The sequence below is a fragment of the Triticum urartu genome, chromosome 2A, assembly GCF_056163025.1.
Source record: "Triticum urartu cultivar PI428250 chromosome 2A, HENAU_Tu73, whole genome shotgun sequence".
NCBI classification, from domain to species: domain Eukaryota; kingdom Viridiplantae; phylum Streptophyta; class Magnoliopsida; order Poales; family Poaceae; genus Triticum; species Triticum urartu.
Genome location: NC_141874.1, coordinates 102288883 through 102310681, shown reverse-complemented (window position 1 = coordinate 102310681; position 21799 = coordinate 102288883). Strand labels below are relative to the sequence as shown.

At 48.5% G+C, this 21799-nt stretch overlaps 1 long non-coding RNA gene across 7 annotated transcripts; it reads right to left on the bottom strand.

Annotated features, from left to right (window-relative positions):
* Nucleotides 1-837: 837 nt before the first annotated feature.
* LOC125536043 (uncharacterized) lies at nucleotides 838-6746 on the bottom strand. Of its 7 annotated transcripts, none has more exons than XR_007294892.2 (11): nucleotides 6431-6746; nucleotides 5950-6163; nucleotides 5677-5798; nucleotides 4519-4674; nucleotides 3963-4421; nucleotides 2640-2728; nucleotides 2392-2467; nucleotides 2275-2319; nucleotides 2033-2189; nucleotides 1866-1939; nucleotides 838-1398 (listed from the first exon to the last, which is right to left on the bottom strand). It is a non-coding gene; the product is annotated as an uncharacterized LOC125536043 (long non-coding RNA). The 7 variants fall into 7 exon arrangements; XR_015615856.1 differs by having other exon boundaries at nucleotides 838-1217; nucleotides 1313-1398; nucleotides 2392-2728; nucleotides 6431-6745; XR_015615857.1 differs by having other exon boundaries at nucleotides 838-1217; nucleotides 1322-1398; nucleotides 2392-2728; nucleotides 6431-6745.
* Nucleotides 6747-21799: the final 15053 nt, after the last annotated feature.

The following is a 21799-nucleotide window of genomic DNA, read 5'->3' as shown; positions in this document are numbered from 1 at the left end:
CACTAGTGTAGTGTGAAAAACGTTTTTATATTTCGGGACAGAGGGAGTACTATTGAAAATACAAATATACTATCAGGAAAATGTAAAAACACACACGCACTGGTCTCAACTAGCTTGAATACTCTGCTGCTACCGCCCTCCCCTAAGAGCATTCAACCCTAGGCGGAGCTGCTTCTGCGCCCCAAACACTCAACCCTATGATAGAGCTGGTTCTGCATTCCATCATTTTATCTCACTAGATGACCCGTTGCGCCAATGGCGCAAGGGGCGAGAGCAAGGGAGGTAGTGTTAGAGTGTGTATCAAAATATTCATGCATAGATTGAGTGTATGTGTGATTGTCCTTATGTAATACAATTTGTGCTATGCTCCTGCCTATATAACACAAGAGTTTTGTACAGCACCAAAATTTCTCTTGTCTTGTGCTCAACTCTGCTTATAAAACCTTGTGAAGAAGAAAGGTCAGTGAACAAGCACTTCTTTGTTATCATCCAGGTGCTCAACTGACGGCTGTAGTAAAAATAAAACTGTTAGAAGACCACAAAGATAAGCATATATGTGTGGCTGTTTAAATGGTACCAGGGAGCTAGGCAAGATCAGGAGGGGTAAAAAGGAAAGTGTGATGTTAGCAGGCCTTTTACAAAAACAAATCAAGTTTCCGTGCGCTGAACAGATATTTAAAGAAGGCCAAAAAGAACCTCGAACGATCTGCTGGAAGAGTGAACCGACAGGCAGAGACATCATGCTTATCTTGCAAGGTGAATCAGTAAAGAAGGACTTTTAGTTTTAGATTAGCAAGCCTAGCAGCAAACACAAGACATAAGAAAGCGCACACAGTATAACAAGAACGAAAAGACTTAGATTAAGCAGCATGGCCCAGCGGCATTTACAGAAGGTTGAAATTGTCATAAGGAGGGAGATAAGTCAGAAAGGGCCGATGGTGATATTTACAACGCATAGTACTTGATTTGTTCGAGGACCTAAATAGAGGAATTATCATGACAGTGGCTCGACATAGTTATGCGAGTGTCAAAGCCTTGTCTTACAAAGTTGCACAAAATAAACCTGGTGCACGCCCAAAAGTGTGCTGAGTTGACGATCTTCAGACCCGATGGCCAGACCGTTGCTGTGACGCAGCAGAGCTGAGAAGCTCTCTTCGGCAAAACACCCTTCTAACGGTGAATTTCGCTTGATAAGCAAGCAGAACATAGAAGATATCCTGAGAAAGAAGAGGATTCAGAGTTATCATCATATTGCGACATATCATCTGGCATGCCTGTAGGAAAAATGGAACTCAAGAAGCGCCAGTTGCACCGTATGTACATATCTAGCCTAGTCCATGGAAGAACTACTGCTTCGCTTTCTTTGGAGCGCCAGCTGGCTTGACAGCAGTGTTTGTCCTGAATGTCGTTCATTAGTAAAAAGAAGAATTATAGAGTGTAATAAAAAAACAAGGACATAAGCATTAGGCACATCATATAGAAGACAACATAAACAAGCAGAAGACCAGCTGAATCTTATTGCAGAGCAAGTTCAATCATGTGGCTAATTAGTGTGCATGTATGAAGCAAATTATTTTGCATGCAGCAGCAAGGATTGTCTGTACATGGAACAAGAAATAAGAACACATATTACATCTTGAAGGTAGAAGGATGTTTTATTGAGCCTCGGATAAGTTTGAAAACAGCAGTGATAGAAAAGAAAGTCTGGTCAAATGGCATTGCATGCATCAGTGAAGAAAACATTACTGAGATCTATAGAGAAGGATGCTTTTGATTTTAAAGAAGGCATGGTAAAGAAAAAACAACAGGCATGACACCACATCGCATGCTGAGGCAGCTGAATGTAACTGGCCATGAGTCTTTACCTCTTGAAATTAGTGTGGTCAGGAAGGTTGTTCTTTGGATCTTCAGTAGCTATAAGCTCAGTTTCTTGACTGACCTGTTTAATTTGGTGCCATCAAATATTACTGCATATGAAGCATGGTTTGTACAGAAGAGGAAAGGTATTCAGGTATAAAACAAAGGCACGAACATTTGGCACAGATGTAGCTTCAACAACATTTCCACCAGGAGCACCTTGTTCAGCCTGGCTAGCCACCTTGGCAGCAGAGGCAGAGAGTTCAGTGTCCTTAGGCTTTGAGGGCTCAGTAAAAAGTTTGCGGCGAGCACATTTTGGGCATGGTGATTTGCTGTTTTAAAAGGGGAAAAAATCAGTTCTAAGCAAAGAAAAATAATTTTTCAGAATGCACGACAGGACAATGGCAAGGTTGATACCTGGGTGTGCCCTTTTCCTTTGAATGCAGATATAGGAGTGTTCATCTGCCAAACAAACAGTCCAGGAATTAAACGACTGAAAGGGAATTTCAAAGCGGGAATCAGCAGCGGATATACCTCATCAAGAGGCAGCACGACAAGTGCGAGTGGCGGCAGTTGATGTCCGATGGTATGAGAAGAGTGGGCTCAAGAACTACGAACGGAACCAGTCGTTTAATATGTACAATTGATCCAACGTCCAGAGGAAAAAGTTGACAAGATACAGCATGATCAGTAGAATTCTCAAGAAATAAAGGAAGTTGCTCTGGCTGTCATTTAGCTTAACTTGAAGACAACAATGCGCTAATGACCATATTATAATATACCAGCACGATCCATCTAGCCGGCGCCGGCGAGATTTGAATTTGGAATTCTAAGCAAAGAAGTGGACCATCCTCAGCAACATGGAAACTCCCTTTTCAGTTCAAAAATACATAGTAAGTACAATGCCATTTGGAATTAAAGAAATTTTTAAATAAATAAATTTTCCTTTGATAATTTCTTTGTATAATAATTGCAAGTAATAATTCCAAATTTTAGTATACTCGGAAAGTCAATTTGATGGCAGCATCAATATTAAAGCCTTAAGATTTGAGGAAACTAAACTACATATCATGCAGTGCAAAAGGAATTAGTGGCATCTAATAAAGAATAACACTTAGATATAGACTCGGAGATGGTAGTAGTTAGTCAAAATGAAGCACGACCTGTCTAGATTTAAAAATGCCTAACTTCAGACTTTTTTATGTGGTACTGCTAGTTCTCAGGTGTCCCAATAACTCGAAAAAATCGACACTAATCTCTTGCTGATACCACACACGAGCCTTTGTTGCTGGTACAAGAGCTCAGGAGCAAGGAGAGCAGGCACACATGCTTGCTGGAGCTCCTTGGCAGAGTAGCACAAACTCACGGAAAAACTCAAGGAAGATAAAGATATTACAAGAAAGTGATGCTTGTTCCCAGTGAGCAATAAAAGATCTTATTTCAAATATTATAGGTAGAATGGAAACATCACAAAGCAAATGCAAATATGAGATGGTTAACTAAATTTGATGTTTCACTATTCTCGTTGGATAAAATGGCAATCCATAGAAACAAGGCATGATCATCCAAAACACTTAAATGTTGAAGAACATGAACTGAGATACATCATACATGCAACACCTCGATGTAATTGTGGTCTTAGATTTCGCTCAACTAAAAGTGCTGGTATTATTATCTTTACCACATATTGGTCAGGGTTAAAACATTGTAAATCCTTATATATTAACTATTATATTAACTCAAGCTGTGATGGTAGAGGAACATTTGGATATTTACTGCAGGCTTCTCATTCTATCAGAATTCAGAAAGCCTAGTCCAGTTAATGGATCTTCAAGTATAGATCACAACCACTTCAAACCCATAGCAACCTCATAAATATAACACGTACACACATGAGAAAGAAGCACCTATAGGAGGACCAAAGTATTCAACGTTCAAAAGCTAGAGAAAAAAAATGCAGTTGTTCTTCTTCGCCAAAATCAGTTACAGAAGACATAAGTCCTTAACATGATCCAACCACAATTTCCACTTATAATGAATTCACTTACACCATTTCATAGGACTCAAAAAGCAAAAATTAGAAGATATAGTCAGTAGATGGTTACCTCAGCAGATGTAAAAAACCTTCACCACCAAGCAGGTCATCTCATAGATCAATCGAGTACATCATACCCTAACAACTCTTTTTGGAAAATATCCTCATAAACCGACACTTTATCTTGTAGAGTAGGCAATCCATGCTAGGGAAAATTAGAGAATGGCGAAGGTCATCTATTAGTACAACCTTGAAAGCATAATTCTATACTAAATCACACATAAGCTTACTACAATATCAGAACTTTTATTCATAAAAAAGTTGCATATTAATCGAGAGATCCACCTTAGTGTAATCTGAACTTATTTTCTCACCTCGGGTATGTACACCCACATACAAAAGAGCAAAAAATTGGAGCCAACTCACAAGGAAGGCTCGAATCAGCATAAGGGAGCGGGTGGATCCTCTTTCTCCCGCCGCCAACGAAAGAAGGGACAAGCATGTGCTGCTTCGTCGGGATGTCTTCGACCTACAGGGCGCACCACAATAAGCAATTGAGCATGCATCAATGCAAATAGGTGGAGGCAGAGCACCCCAGTGGCAGTGTGAGATTTGCGGGTACTTACCATCTGGCCGTGGGTGACGAGGTAAACATTGAGGTCGGGCAGAAATGATGCGGCACGCCATCGAGGTCAGTGCCGCACACGGTCAGTCATCCTTGTGAACGTTTCTCTTAAGTAAATGAGCATTTCACCTCATAGTATCAGCATCTCTCTTAAGTCCTGAAATGACATTTCACCTCATAATATCAGGTAATTAGAAGATTAAGTAAACGAGCATTTCACCTCATAATATCAACATCTTATCTTAAGTCCTGAAATGACATTTCACGTGTATTCAAGTAGCTCTTCATGATTCACGTGTTCACACAGATATGATGAATTACTGGAGTTGGACATATTTCCCTATGTACAGGGCTTAATAATGTGTGCATCACAATTAGTTTTTCACCTCGCAAATATATGCCTATATGAGAATACACACCTTGGAAAATATTTCCAAAAAAATAAGAACTGCTAGCAAAAGGCTATCTGTTTTTGCTTAAGAAATGGTTTCTTAAGTTTCTGCGGTACTGCCTAGGTAAACAAACACTGCATAAGCACTTCCCAATTGCAAGGGGTAAGCACAGTCAGAGTGTGAAGCCCAACCAAAAGGATTTAACATGGTAACTACAGTTTCGCCAAAATATCTTCATGAAGAACACGTTTAGTTTCAAATATCCACAAGAATCTATCGGAGGCATAGCCATGTATGGTGTGACAGTAAGGAACATCTCCAACTCAATTAGTTGATTAGTTCTCGAAATAAAATTAGGCAGCGGTTCTGAAGAACATACTGCCAGTAGGGCAGTTCATTCAAAAAATTCAGCCACCTCAGGAGTATAAAGGTAACAGATGGCGACAATCCAAAAGGCCATGTAACACAAGAAAGGGGTCTACTGCACACATATATACTAATTTGGCAAACAAAGAAAAAGAGTGAGATCTATTAAGGAACAAAAAGCCTAATGTATTAATTTGGCAAACAAAGAAAGGGGTCTACCGCACGCACATATACTAATGTATTGATTTTATTCCTGGCCTCTGCGACATCATTTTTTTTCCTCAAAAAGACTGTCCAGCTCCATTCTTGGAACTATGGCTCAAACCACTATTTTGGAAAAAGAATACCAGCTTAGGCTTTGAAAAAACAGTATAACGACACAGCAAAATATTAATATTTACCATCAAAGACGTCTGACTGAATTTGCTGTTGGGGGGTCTCCAACTCGTAGAATGCATCATCTGGATTTTCCTTAACAACCCGGTATTGGAACTATACAAATCAGCTGAACAAACACATTATCCTGCAGGGAAAAAGACGTCATTGATTGTTTCAGCAAGTACAAAAACAAGCAAAGATGTCGTTGCGCCGCCGCAGCTTGCACGTCGCCTCGTCCGGCCACGAGGGCGTACGTGACAATGAGAGAGGATGGAGGCGAGGACGCCGGGGCGGACCTTGAGAGTGAACGAACGATAGCGCGAGGGCCGGACAGATCCGGCCGTCTCTGCGGCCCATGCTTCTCCAGCCGGGGACGACGACGAAGGTGCCATGGACCACCACTGCGGCTCGAGCTCCTCCTAGGTCGCTGCTGCACGCGTGGAGAGGGAGGCGGGGGAGGAGGCGGACTTGCGCCAATCCGAGAGGAGCAGGGGATAGGAGGAGCCGTTCCTATGGACAGCATTAGCAAATACATGGACATCTGCATCAGCTTTAGCATGCCATTAAATTAAACAAAGGTTCTAAATTAACTTCCAAACCAATGTAGCGTTGCAGATTTACACACAAAATCTAAACCATTTATCCATCACCCAAATTAGGAGCCAGTAACAACAATATAACCAACAAACTAATCACACAAATTAGAAGGGTAAACTAATAAAAGTTAGAGATATGCAGACATGGAAGAAAAAGAAAACAAATAAAAGAGGATCTTACCAGGAGTTTAAGTCCTTGATTTGGCTGTGTAGATGCCAATGTAGAGAGGGGCATTGCCTGCTCTACTTCTTGCTCCAACCCACTTCTTGTGACGCCCACGCCTTATCCTCCTAGCGTCATGTTCCCACCTCCACCTTCCATCTCTTCTTCTCAAAGCAGGCAGGCGAGCTACTGCTAGAATATCGGGGGATGCAGTGATGCAGCAACACAAGGAGGAGGGATTTCTCCTGCTGCCCTTGCCATTTTCGCCTCCCCACCGGCTGCACCTGGGAGTTGGCCATCGTCATCTTCCACCAGCTGAATGGAGGTGGTCGCTGGGCGAGGGCTCGTCCATGGCAGCAAAGAAGAGGCGTCGACAGCGTGGATCCGTCCTGATTCGTCCCCCTCTGTTCATCAAAAAGAGAATACATAAGAAAGAGAAGGAGAGAAATCTGGAAGAAGGGATTGGAGAAGAGAGAATACCATAGAGACGACGTTGGCACACCCACACCGGCAGGGTCCCCGGGCGTGTCGTTGACGGAGCCGTGTGGATCTGGGCCGGCCGGATCCAGTGGATAGCTCTCCGCATGCTCGCGCTGGAGCTCGCCCTCGCCCACAGTCGTGTGGTGCAGCTGCGACCCCGACTCCTCCTGTTGAGCACGGAGGCAGAGGAAGAGGCGGCGCAGCAGCAAAGGAGATGAGACGGCCGAGCTGAAGGGGAGAATCAGGGGGAGAGGAGGGGAGCCGGCGGCAGCAAGATGGGACGAGGAGACACGGGAGGAGGAGGTGGTGGAGGCGGAGGAGACGAGGCGGCCGAGAGGGAGGGGGAGCGGCGGCGGCGGCGACACGGAGAAGAGGAGCGGGATGAGGGAGAGAAGGGAGATATTTTCACGGAAGAGAGAATGGCTGCCCAATCCTGATCGCTGCAGTCCACCCCAATCACGCGCTCCCACTCCACGCTGTACGCCCTGCCACCCACGTTCGCCACTGCGGCCCCCTTTTGGATGATCGACACGCACACGCGTGACACCAGTTGTAGTAGCCGCTGAGACGGTGGCCCCGCGCACAAGGGTGGCCCAGCTGTCATATGCTCTAGCCCGAGTGGCGAACGTACAGAAAAATGAACGCTCATATGTTTGACAGCAGGGTAAAAACCAGCAAGCAGGTACAAAACAGGGTAGAACGATCGGACCAGATTCAAAATAGAGTTCAATGGCCTCAGATGGGCGGGTAGCATAGCGGGATTTATATGTTCAATTGCAATGCACGGGCTTAAATCGTCTTTATTTATTGGTTCAGTTTAGTAGCGCATCTTCTCATGATCGCATCTATCGTTTATTTCACGAAAGAAACATCTATGCAGTTTTTGGGTTTGTCGTGAAGTTCGTAGGAATCGATTATGAACTTGATGCCATATCCAAAAAAGGTGAGTCTGCTTCGTGTGTGAGCCGTACTTTGGCGAGCGGTAGTCACGCCGATTGATTAGCCGCTTTTTTATTTGTATCACTACCATTGGCTTCATCTGCGTGCATAGATGTATAATGTGGATGTAAAAACTAAGTTTTGTATTAGTGTTGTTCTTAATTCTCAAGAGCAAATGGGAGAATACGTTGTCAATGTGAATAAATTGTACTACACTGCTGAGTGGTTTCTTGATAAATCTCAGTTCGTTCGTAATGGGCAGATGATCTTTTTTGTAGTAATATGTATTGAAAATTTATAGATGGAATGTGTATATCATTAGGTGATTTGTTAACAATTTAGATTTCTGTTGCAAACAATTATGTTTCATCTTTTTTTCATTTACTATACTCCAAATTTGAAGGTTGATATTATACAAATTTTACCAAATTAACAAATATTGGTTGTGAGAAAATTTTCAGTATGTAACAATCACAAACATTAGGAAGCAATTCGTGGAAGGCAGCCCTCACGATCTAGCTTGACAAGATTAGGTTTTAATGTTGTAAAAAATGTTCTCTTATGCCGGTGTGGTTCAATGACAGTGTGGTGGGTGAGTTTATCGCCTTGAGATTGACCACGTTCAGACACGTTACGACTTGGTGAACGGCCTATGTCAACAATGGCAGGAAGAAGGATAACTACGAGACGGATTAGTTACCGTGTTCAAGTGGATGAAGCACATTGTGTGTGCGGTGATGAGTTGTGATGTTATTATTTTTCTCCCGTTGCAATGCACGGGCATGTTTACTAGTCTTTTCCTAATAATAAAGCACGGATTGACTCTGTCGGGTTCACCGTCGTGGCAATATTACAAAAGAGTCCTTATGCTTATTCGTATTCAACCCGCACTTCACGAATAAGTTTTTTTTAGGCAAACCCACAAAGCTTTTTATTCATCCATCATGAGGTTTACAGGGACGAAAACAAGATCTCCGGGCTGACCTAACCAAGCATGGCGGCCAGTACCCAGCGTTAAAGCATGCTTTGCAAGTTCGTGAGCCTCGACATTGGAGGTTCTAAATTCATGGCTAATCAAACAAGAAGAAGAAAAAATCTAGATCGATCCCTTATTTCACGCACAATTGCGCCATATGAAGCCGACGTGCCTGTCTTGATTGCCTCTACCACCTTCTTGCAATCGGAAGCGACTGCTATTTTCTGAACGTACAAGTCTTCGGAGAGAGCCAGAGCTTCACGTATTGCCAGTGTTTTCAAAACATCAGGATCATCAATGTTGTTGTTGAAAAATAAGAGCAGACGCCCCCTGGAAGATCCCCGCGCCATCGCGGCAAACCGCTGCTACTGCCCCGAGTCCACCGTGCCTTGCTACCGCTGCATCAACATTTACTTTTATATGCTGATCCTGAGGAGGGATCCATGCTGTCGGCCTTGGCCCCGGTGCAACCCTCATTGTTGATACTGGCTGCTTCAGGAAGTCAATGTCTGATAGATAGCTAGCTATAAAACCGTTGATAACATGAGGAGATTGGAAAATGCCTTCATGAATCACCTTGCGACGCGCAGACCAGATCGCCCACAAGGTCACAATCAGGACGGTGAGCTCATCTTCCTTCAGGGCCTCTACCATGGAATGTAGCCAACGTTTTGCATTAAGGTCGTGACTGAAAGACAAATGCTGCACCAAGTCCTCATTGGACAGAGCCCACGTACATCTGGAGATGACACAGTCAAGTAGTGCATGGCGCCAACTATCCTGGGCTCCGCAAATAGCACACACATCCGTTGTGGCCATGTTCCGGTGCTGGAGTACATCCCCGGTAGGCAGAGAATGTTGTGCAAGCCTCCACGCAAATACCTTCAGTTTCGAGGGCACCTTCATTTTCCAGAGATTTGTCCAACCTTTCCTGTCCAGTTCTAAACTTGACAAACTTCCAGATTCCTCCAACCATGCCTCTCTACCCATCTTTATTCTGAAAAATCATTTTGTAGGCCGTCCTGACAGAGAAACGTCCCCGCAGGTCCTCGGTCCATGCCCAGAAGTCCTCCATCTGCCTGGAGCATATGGGGATCCTTAAAATTGCCTTGGCATCCACCGGAGTGAAGATCTGCCGAACCAGCTCCTCCTTCCACGAGGCTGACGTAGCATCAATCAAATCAGCAACATGAGAAGGTGGATTAAGCACCAGCGATGAGATTGGTCTCATAAGTCCAGATCTTGGAATCCAATTATGCTCCCATATGCCGGTCGTCCGTCCATCGCCGATCCTTCTGATTATTCCTTGCTTGACAATGTCCCTCCCATCTAGTATTGCTCGCCATATCTGAGAGGGGTGCGACCCTAGACCTGCCTCGAGAATAGTGCAATCATGATGGTAAGCAGCCTTTAGGATTCGTGCACTCAAAGAGTTGAGCTCCTCTAGGCATTCCAAGCTTGTCTTTACAGAAGAGCCAAGTTAAAAATCTCGAGGTCGTGGAAGCCTAGCCCTCCCAGGTTCTTCGGCCTCGTCATAACATCCCACGACACCCAACATGGCTTCTTCTTCCTTGCTTACTTCCCCACCAGAATTGACTTATGGTTGATGTTATGCTTTCACAAAGCCTCCTAGGGAGTCTGAAACAAGACATGGAGAAGACCAGAACCGCCTGAGTCACGGATTTTATAAGAACCTCTTTCCCTGCCACAGATAAAAGCTTCTGCATCCATCCTCTTATCCTTTCCCAGACTCTGTCCCGAAGATACTTGAACGTGCCATTCTTAGATTGTCCCACTTCCGTGGGCGTCACCAAATATTTCTCACTGAGTGACTCATTCTGCACTGCAAGGATATCTTTGACCTGCTGCCTAGTGCCCTGTGGACACCCCTTGCTAAAGAATATCGAGGACTTATCATTGTTAACTCTCTGTCCTGAAGCATTACAATATAGATCCAGCAGGTTTGACACCAAATTTCCACCCTCAACACTAGACTTAAAAAGCAACAGGCTGTCATCTGCAAATAAAAGGTGGTTCACCTCATGAGCAATGGGAGCCACCTTAACACCACTTACAACTGATGACTGGGAATTGGATTTTAGTAGGCATGAAAGGCCCTCTGCTGCAAGTAAGAATAGGTAAGGGGAAATAGGATCTCCCTGTTGAATACCTCTTGTTGGTTTGAAACTCTTAAGCTTTTCTCCATTAAAAAGTACTGAGAAAGATACTGATCTTACCATGCCCATAACAATATCAATCCAGGCCGAAGAGAAACCCAACCTGGCCATAATTTCCTGTAAGTAATCCCACTCTACTCTGTCACAGGCCTTCATCATATCCAACTTCAGAGCACAGAAACTGTTCGTTTTGGATCTATTTCTCTTCATAAAATGCAAGCACTCGTATGCACATATTATGTTATCTGTGATCAATCTACCAGGTACAAAGGCTGATTGCTCCTCAGAGATAATATCTGGGAGAATGACTTCTAATCTATTTGCAACCACCTTGGAGGCAATTTTGTATAGGACATTGCAGAGACTGATAGGCCTAAACTGTGACATATGAATAGGATTTTTTACATTGGGTATAAGGACCAAGACCGTATCATTGATGCTCTCCGGGCTTTCCTCTCCTTTAATGATGAGCATGATTACTGCAGACACCTCATCACCACAAATATCCCAGTGCCGCTCGTAAAACTGTGCAGGGAAGCTGTCAGGACCTCAAGCTTTGGTTGGGAGCATCTGAAACAAGGCATTTTTTATTTCAGCATTTTTGTATGGCGCACATAAAATCTCGTTCATCTCCGGTGTAACCTTCCTCAGTACATGCCTCAAAACCTCGTCCATCCCTTGCACCCCCTCAGAAGTATACAAGGTTTTGTAGAAGTCCAGTACCATGTTCTTTAATTCCAATGGATCCTCAACATGAATTCCGAGAGCATTTGTAAGTGCCCGGATCATATTCTTTTTTCGCCTAATGCTTGCTCTCATGTGGAAGAACTCTGTATTCCTATCTCCAACCGAGAGCCATTCCAGCCGGGATCTCTGATGCCACATTAACTCTTCTCTATGGTATAGCTCCGCTAGTCTCTCGTTTAGCTTTAGCTCTGGATAGGATGGCCTCGTATGCACTGGATCGTTGCGCAGCAACTCAAGTTGAGTCTTTATCTGCTTTATCTCTTTCTGAACACTGCCGAAAGTTTCCCTACTCCATGTAGACAAATCATTAGTTATAGACAACAACTTATCTCGGAAGTCACCGAACCCATAACCAGCGTTTGCTGCATTCCAACTATTAGTTATTGTCTCCTTCCAAGAGTCATGTGATTCCCACATCACCTCATACCTAAAAGTATTCTTGGGCTTTGTATTGTTTTGTGCAGCATCCAACTTTACTAATATGGGCCCATGATCCGATGTAGCCGAAGTTAGATGAGTCACTGATGCTTGTGGAAAGTGAGTCACCCAGTTGGTAGAGGCCAAGGCTCGATCCAAGCGCACATGTGCATATGAGCCCCCTGCTATCTTCTTCTTAGAAGTCCAAAAACGTCCTTCATAACCCAGGTCCATTAACATGCAGATATCAACTGTGTCCCGAAAGCCCTGTATCTGGGCATTGCTTCTGTTAGCTGCTCCTTCGTGCTCGTCTGGTTGCAGCACTTCGTTAAAGTCATCAAAGCAAAGCCACGACAAGTCGCTGGTAAAACTGATTCCCTTCATGAGATCCCAAGTTTGGTGCCTAAGAGGAGTTTGGGCCTCTCCATATACACACATTATCCGCTAAGGATCTTGACCGGGTTCCCCAATTTTCGCATCAATATGGTAACACGAGTCGCCTAATATATCAAGCTTAATTGTATTATTCCAAAACATGCCAATTCCACTACTTCTTCCCTGACTATCAATAGCATAAGATTGGTCATAACCTAGCGTGCTAGCTAGCGCTTCTACTCGTGCCCCACTGATCTGAGTCTCAACAATACAAAGCACGGTAGGGGTAAACTTCATCGTGAAATCGCGAATTTCTCAAACTATCGCAGGTTTACCCACGCCGCGACAGTTCCAGCAGAACACATTCATTGGGCATGGCGGCGCCCCTCTAGGGAGCCCGCCAAATTTCTTGAAACATTATTAAAAATGTCATTGCCTTCCTGTTCTGTCCTTGCCTTTTTGGGGTCTCTCTTGATAGGTGGACTCACCATTGTCGCAGCTGCTGGCACTAACGCCAGTTGATTATTAGCCGAACTAGATCCATGCCCAGAAGTAGTAGCCGAAGGGTTACTACCCCGCTCTATTTCCATCCTTTTCCATGACTGTTCCTCCATCATAGTATCTAAGGCAGAATACTTTCCACCATCATCCTGCAGTATCGTAGCCTTCCCCACAACACCGCCTAGATCGACATCCTCATCAAACACCTCCTGTGGCTCTGATTGGCCGCGTCCCCCACTACGTCTTCCTCTCCTTCCTCCTCGGCGGCCTCGGTTCCCACCAGGGCCTCGTCCAAATCTCAGAAACCACTCAGCAAGAGCAGACAGTGGGTGAATTCTCGTGCCGCGCTCCTTAAACAAGTGGCCTAGGATACCACAAAACGCACACCAATCAGGTAGCTTTTCACATTTTACTCGGTAGATCTGACGCTTCGAGTTTCTGACCATAGACACTGCGTTCTTAAGAGGCTTAGTTACATCGATTCTGACCCAGACACGGTAGAAATTTCCCGCAAAGTCTTGGGATGGGGGTTTGGCAAACAGAACTTCCCCCACCTTAGCAGCAAGGGATGGGACTAAATGAGCATACAGATATGGAACGTCGTGTATTTGCACCCATATCTCAATTGTATCCATCTTGATGGTCGAGGGCTTGGTCACTCCGTCATAGGGTTTGATGATAATCGCATCTCCAGAGAAGTGCCATGGGCCATCGTTCATAACTCTCTCCCAGTCTCCGAGGCACGAGAACTGTATTGTGTATAGATTGTCTTCCAACGGTATGAACTTTACCTCCTGCGCCAAGTCCCATGCCGATCTCATGTTCCGATAAAAACATGCTTGACTATAGGTTTTGGGAGTATTAACCCTAGCCAAAGCCATCCAGCGCGCATCCTCTGATGGTGCATCCTTCTCGTTGAAGACCACGTCGTCTAGGTCCTCCTCTCTCAAACCTAGCTCTTGCATCATCCTCTCCACATCGCTGACCTGTCATGCCCCGATCCAGAGGATTTGGGAAGAGAGGAGAAGGGGATCGGGGTGAGGAAGAACGAGAGGGGTAGGTGAGAGCGAGAGAGATGAGACGAGGGGAAAGTGATTCATTCACTGTTTCGTTGCCGTCTCCATCCAGTCGTTCGGTTACAAGTAAGCCACCGCTAGCTTCACATGCACGCCAACACTTGGCTTAACACACACGCATACACTTGGCCGCCGGGCCCCACAGTGACCTGGTCGTTGCGAGTGGCTAGCTGCACTTGCACTGGTTAGTCCGCTGCAGGCTGATCTGCAGGCGTGACATTTGCCCCCTCTTGAGCAGCTTGATCTTCCTCTGTCCAAAGGGTCGCGTCCGGGTAACATTGCCATAGCACGTAGTAGTCCTCCCAGGTCACAGATGACGACGACATGGTGCTCCACTGCACCTGTACTTGGACGACTGGGGTGTCTCCTTTCTTCATCATGCGGCGGTCCAGAATGGCGATCGGAGCACGGTCCGCGGCCGTGAGGTCCGATATCTTGGGCAGCTCCACGAAGACCGGAGTGTAGTCGGGGACGAATGGCTTGAGTTGCGAGACGTGGAAGACGGGGTGGATACGGCTGTCCGCCGGCAAGTTCAGGCGATATGCCAACGTGCCGACGCGCTCCGTCACCGTGAAGGGTCCAAAGAACTTGTACGCCAGCTTGCGACAAGGGCGGTTGGCGACAGAGGACTGGGCGTACGGTTGAAGCTTGAGGAGGACTTGCTTGCCCACGTCGAAGGCGCGCTCGGTGCGGTGGCGATCTGCTTGTTTCTTGAAACGCGCCTGGGCGCGCGTGAGCTGGGCGCGCAGCAGCTCCGTGTGCGTTGCCCAGCCGATCTCATCTAGCGGCGCATCCGTGGGCATGTTGGAGTTGACCGCTGGCATGCCGCCGAGGTTGGGCTCCCGGCCGTACAACGCCTTGAACGAGGAGCAGTTGAGGGAAGCGTGGTGCGATGAGTTGTACCAGAACTCCGCTGCAGAGAGCCACCGGCGCCATTGCTTGGGTGTGTCGTGGACGGAGCACCGCAAATACATCTCCAAGCACTGGTTGACGCAATCCGTCTGGCCGTCCGTCTGGGGGTGATAAGCCGTGGAGTACAGGAGCTTGGTGCCTACGGCGTTGAGGATCTCGCGCCACATCACGCTGGTGAACACCTTGTCGCGGTCGGAGACGATGGAATGCGGCACGCCGTGGAGGCGAATGACGTTGTCCCAGAAAGATTTGGCGACCTGAGCGGCGTTGAAGGGGTGGTGGAGAGGGACGAAGTGGGCGTACTTGGTGAGCCGGTCGAAGACGACCATGATCGCGTCGTAGCCATCGGACTTGGGCAGCCCCTCGACAAAGTCCATGGTGATCTCCTGCCAGGGCTCTTGTGGAATTGGGAGCGGTTGCAGCTTGCCGGCCGGATGCGTCTGCTCGTGCTTCGTGTGCTGGCAGATGCTGCACTGCTTGACGAAATCTTCGACAACGCGTTTCAGGCCGGTCCAGGCGAATAGCTTGCGCACCCGGTGGTAGGTGGCGGTGGCGCCGGAATGACCCCCGACGACGCTGTGGTGCAGCGCAGCAATGAGCTTCGTCTGAAGCGCGGTGTTGGCGCCGATCCACAGACGTCCCCGCTGCCTGATCACACCTTGCTGCAGGGTGCGGCCTTGGTCGTCGGTGTCGCAGAGCGGGAGCTTGGCGAGCAGTTCTTGCGCGTCGGCGTCTGTTTCATACTAATTTGCCACCTCTTGCAGCCATTGAGGTTGGCACACGAACAGAGCATCCAGCGACAGAAGATGCCCCACCCTGGAGAGCGCATCGGCCGCGCCGTTGTCTGTGCCCTTCTTGTAGCGAAACGTGAACTGCAATCCCACCATCTTGGACATTGCTTTGCACTGGAGATCAGTGACGAGCTGTTGGTCTCCAAGCAAACACAAGCTCTTGTGGTCGCTGAGGATCTCGAATGGGGCGCGCTGGAGGTACGGTCACCACTTGTCGATGGCCATCATGACCGCCAGGTACTCCTTATCGTAGGCTGACAGCTTCTGGTTGCGCACACCCAGGGCCTTGCTCAGGTACGCGACGGGGTGCCCATCTTGGACCAGCACGGCTCCCACACCGGTGTCGCACGCGTCCGTCTCGATGGCGAACGGGTGCTTGAAGTCGGGAAGAGCGAGCACGGGCATGCTCACCATGGCCTGCTTGAGCATCTCGAACACGGCCTGCGCCTTGTCGTCCCAGAGAAATCCCTTTTTTGTGAGGAGGCGCGTGAGCGGCTTGGCGATGATGCCGTAATGTGGCACGAACTTGCGATAGTAGCCGGTCAGGCCGAGGAAGCCGCGCAGCTCGGTGGGCGTGGTGGGCATGGGCCAGGCGCTCATGGCACCGGTCTTGCTCGCGTCAGTGGCCACGCCGGTCTTGGAGATGACGTGCCCCAGGTACTCGATCTTCTGTTGCGCGAACGAGCACTTGGAGGCCTTCGCGTACAGCTGGTGTTTGCGGAGCAGGTCGAGGATGATGCACAAGTGTTCCTCGTCTTCCTGGAGATCGAAGCTAAAGACTAGTATGTCATTGAGGAATATGATGATAAACTTACGAACATGGCGGCCGAACACCGAGTTCATGAGGCACTGAAACGTAGTCGGCGCATTGCAGAGGCCGAACGGCATCACTTTGAAGTGATAATGCCCCTGGTGTGTTTTGAATGCCGTTTTCTCTTCGTCCTCGCGCATGGAATCTGATGGTACCCAGCGCAGAGATCTATCTTGGAGAAATAGGCTGCTCCTCCCAGTTCGTCGAGCAGTTCATCGACCACTGGTAACAGAAACTTGTTCTTGACTGTCGCTGTGTTCAGGCGCCGGAAATCCACGCAAAAATGCTAGCTGCCGTCCTTTTTCTTGACCAACAACATCGACGCTGCATACGGGCTCAGGCTGTGTGCTATCACCCCGGACTGCAACATCTCTTGAACCTGCTTCTCAATCTCGTCTTTCTGAGCTGGTGAATAGCGGTATGGCCTTGTGTTAATTGGAGCAGTGCTGGGCTCCAAGTTGATGGCATGATCGTATTGCCTCTTGGGCGGAATGGTTTTGGGTTCAGAGAACACGTCCTCATATTCAGATAAGAGTTTCTGAATATTGGCCGGAACTGGTTCAGGTTCAGGTTTTTCCACTGTTTCCACCGTAACTAAAGTTGCAGTCCAGATATTATTAGCCACTTCCATTCGGTGCAGTTCATATGCATCGAGCTGGGATATTGGAGGCAAGTCTGAGGTACGCACTCCTTGTAAGTGTACGCTCTTGCCCTGGGTGTCGAAGTCGATGGTTTTGTGTTGCCAGTGACAGTTCATGGGACTGTGAGACGACAACTAGTATATGCCCATCATTCCATCATAAGCATCGAGTGGAAGGACGCGTAGATCCATGTGAAATGTGTGTCCAGGCACCTCCCAAGCTAATCCTCGCACGATTTGAGTGCACCGGAGTCGTTGCCCGTTGGCCACGCGAACTGAAACTGGAGGCAGTTGTTCTGTCTGAACTGTCAGACGAGAGAGGAAAGCTTCGCTGATGAAACTGTGCGTGCTTCCAGAATCAACCAAGAGAAACATAATTTGATCACTCACTTGAGCTCGGAGACGAATTGTGGATGGTGTTTCCTCCCCAGAGAGCGCTCGCTGGGATAATGAGCAGCAGTCGGGTTCTTGTAATGCCGGTGCATCAAGCAGTTGCAGGGCGTGGACTGTGTCGTCTGAAAGGATCTCGCCGAAGTCGCCGACCTCGATCATCAGGATCTGGCCGGTGCGTTTGCACTGATGCTCTCTGGAGTACTTGTCCCCGCAGCGAAAACAGAGGACGTTCGCTCTTTTGAACTCGCGTAGTTGGCGCTCCTGTGCATAATCATCGCCCCCTTGCCATGGTGCAGGTGCGGCGCGGGCTGGAGCAGCGGCTGCTGGTGGTGCAGCTGGTGGTGGTCGCCCCACTGGTGTGATGCGCGGACGCTGTGCGCTGCTTCTCCAACTCTTCTTCCTGAATACGAGCGAACACTGCGGCCCGAGTGATGCTGGTAGGTTCTTGTAATCGCACACCGAGGTGCAGCTCGTCCTTGAGGCCGATCAGAAACTGTGAGACGAAGAATTTGGTGCTCAAGGTCGGATCTAGAGCGAGCAAATGGTACATGGCTATCTCGAACTGATGGCGATAATCCTGAACACTTCCTGTCTGCCTTAACTGAATGAAGTTGTGCATCTGAACGTCGAACTCTTCTGGACCAAATTCCTCTTGCACTGCAACTCTGAATTGTTGCCAATTGACCCCAGGGTGCGTCTGTTGATAGGCCTGGAGCCACATTGCGGCCAGGCCGTCCATGAACAGCACCGCGGTGGTGACCCAGTTGTGTTGTGGCACGCGGTACAGCTCGAAGTAGGTGGTGCAGCGGTCCAGCCAGATGCGCGGGGTGTCGCCGTCGAACCGCGGGAAATCGTGCTTGGGTGGCTTGATGTAGTGGTCGCCGTGGCGGTCGAGCTTCGAGGACGACGGTGACCGCGCGGTGAGCAGCGGTGGACCGTGGTTGACAAGGCGGCGAACGGAAGCTGTGCTGCACCGTCGGTGTAGAGGGGCAGCGGCGGAGGGTGACTCGGTGGTGGTGGTGGGGGTGGTGGACGGTGCGCGGAGGAGTCCGCGGTGGCCTGACGCTCGATGGAGATGCGGTGCCAGAGACAGTCGCCGCGGGATCCACGGTCGGCGCAGCCTTGCGGGCCTCGTCCACATCGGCTTGCGTGAGGTTGATCTGCTTGGATAGGAGCTTGAGCTCGGCGGAGACTTGGTCGTTGTAGGCGACCTGCGCCTGGTGGCGTTCGTCGGCAGTCTTCTGATTTGCGTCAAGGCGGCGGATGACGGACTCGAGCAAGTTCTGCAACTTGTCTGTGGTCTCCGACATGGCGTCGAGCACACGGCGGGTCTGCGCTGAGGGTTTGGATGGTGGTGCCATGGTTTCGCAGGATCAGATCGAACCCCGGGCAGGATATCGTGCGGGCTCGCCGGAGCGGCGCACACCTGACCCGGTGGATGTTATTGATCGATCGGCAGCCAACGGCGGTGGGGGAAAAATTGGCTCTGAATACCATATTTTCATGCCCCAATCCAGAGAATTTGGGAAGAGAGGAGAAGGGGATCGGGGTGAGGAAGAACGAGAGGGGTAGGTGAGAGCGAGAGAGATGAGATGAGGGGAAAGTGATTCATTCACTGTTTCGATGCCGTCTTCATCCAGTTGTTCGGTTACAAGTAAGCCACCGCTAGCTTCACACGCACGCCAACACTTGGCTTAACACACACGCATACACTTGGCCGCCGGGCCCCACGATGACCTGGTCGTTGCAAGTGGCTAGCTGCACTTGCACTGGTTAGTCCGCTGCAGGCTGATCTGCAGGCGTGACATGACCCCTGCTTGGTCCGAGGTCTCAGTTCAAGCCATGGGGATTTCATTACCCGACGGACAGTGGCGGATCTAGGATTTTGAAATAGGGTGCTCCACCTTGAAAAACAATTGACCACAAATACGATATGTCACTGGCGGTTCTAGGATTTAAAACTTGGGTGTTCAAAGTAAACAACAAACAAAGTTCCTCCATGTAATATCTAAAAGGTCTAAGTAGCAAAAAAATTTGGATCATTGTGACAATAACTCGAATAGCTTAAAGAAATATAAAAAAACAAAGGTAATTTACTACACAATCAAATAATTTGTCATGGTTAGGAAAAAGCATCACATCAATATCCTTTACTTGTAGAAATATTCTCATGTGGAAAGTGAAACAAAAACCAGTTTTCATGTAGCAATGGTAATAGGGCGTCAATGTGACAATTGGTGTTGTACCAAAATCAGCAACAAGGAGCAAGCTGCTTGTATTGGGCTAGTTTGGGTAACGAGTCTGAAGGAATCAACAGAACGAGTAGTGTCGGATAAATAAATGTATTGGGCCACAGTGCAGGTGCTGAACTAGTACTATAGCTACTGATGGGCTTTTTACTTTTTTATCATTCTATGTCTCCTATAGTATATGGGCTGACCTAAAATTCTAGGGTGGGCCGTGGCCCACCTTGTCCACCCTCTAGATTCGCCCCTGCCGACGGAGATCGTATCGGGTATTCAGATAGGAACCCAAGTCCGTCGCTCAGCCCGCCAGCCACGCACGACTAGCGAGGAAGGATTGATGTCAGGGACGGCCAAAACTACTCGATGGTGGCGGCAGATCGCCAGCGCGAGAAGAAAACCAGAGGGAAAAAGTTATACTCCCAAACCCAATAGATAATAAGTGGCTGAAATAACGTTTCACGCGATCTATTAGGGCCTGGGGGTAGTTGCCGAGGATGACCCTGAGGAGGCTACTGTTGCTCCGTCAGGCCGTCTCCGCCACATGCGTGCCTCGTAGGCTGCCCCCGCGCACACAGGCCGGCCGCTAGAGCTCCATACCAAACCGGCCGACCAACGCGGCGGCCGAATCTGGTTGGGGCGAGGAGCAGTGCCAGAGCGGAGTCACGGTGGCAGTGGGGACTGGGAGGAGACCGGCGTGACAAGTTGGTCATCGTCACAGCACCCGCCGTCACCGCGCCTGCCTGTTCTAGGAACATCTTGGCTGCCGTCATAGTATCAGATGCTTCCGGCGAGCAGCATCGCGGTACCAGCCCTCCCGCCGGCGAGGGGCGGCTTGTCTGCATGGTGGTCCACGCGTAGTGTGCCCCACGCGAGTGAGGCGAGTGCCGGCCCCGAGACGGTCGTTGGCGGCGCTATCTTCATTTTCCTCACACAGGATGGAGGCGAGGCAGAGGGTGGTGGCGCCGGTCGCAGCCGAGGCGAACTCGGAGGCGGCAGCGGAGCGACGACACCCGTGGTGGTTGTGGTGGCGGCAACGGCGAGGCTCACTGCGTGCTCCTGCTCATGATGGCCATGGGAAAAATAAAGAACTGATAGGTAGGGGAAGGAAGAGAGGAAGAAGGAGAAAGGAGGGAGAAGGAGGTGTTGCCGGAGCCACTTGAGCTCTAGTGTGGCGGCACGCGCGAGGTCGCGAAAGGTGGATGGTGCTGAGCGCGTGGAGGAAGGAGGAAGGCGCTCAGTGGTGGCTCTCTACAGGGAGGGGGGGGAGGCTTGAAGTAGTGACGACCATTGAGGGACTGGAGTGTTGTTGCATGGTAGTTCCCCCGCTGGACAGAGAGAAGTGGAGAGAAGAGAGGAAGGGAATCGATAGTATGGGGAGGAGAAGGCGTGGGGCTGGGGAGAGATGATGAGGAGAGCTGCTGAGAACATAAGATTGGAGGGATCGAGGGCGGCGGGTCAGACGACACATGTCGCGCGGCTGGCGGAATCATTGTCTACACCCGGATAAATTGCAACGAACACACAAGTGGGCTGGACACGGGAGCATTATGATTAGATTAGCTAGATTAACTATAGATAGATTAAAGAAAGAAGAATTAATAAGGAAGGACACACTCCTTTACCCATCAAATTGGTTGGTTCTCGCCGTGCATGCCATTTTTTGCTTCTCCGAATCTACATGCACACAATTGCTGGGTTTGTGTCTACATTTTTTTGTGAGGTTGGATTTGCTTTTGTTTGTATTTTTTACGTACTCATACTGACTACATGACGATGACATGCATCTAGGGTAGGGTCTTAGGCCTGGCCTAGACACCCTACCCAAGGACACTGTCCTAGAGTCAAAGGCCTACAAAGTTTAACAGAAGATGCCGACTGAAATCACCCTGAAGTGCAATCCACTCAA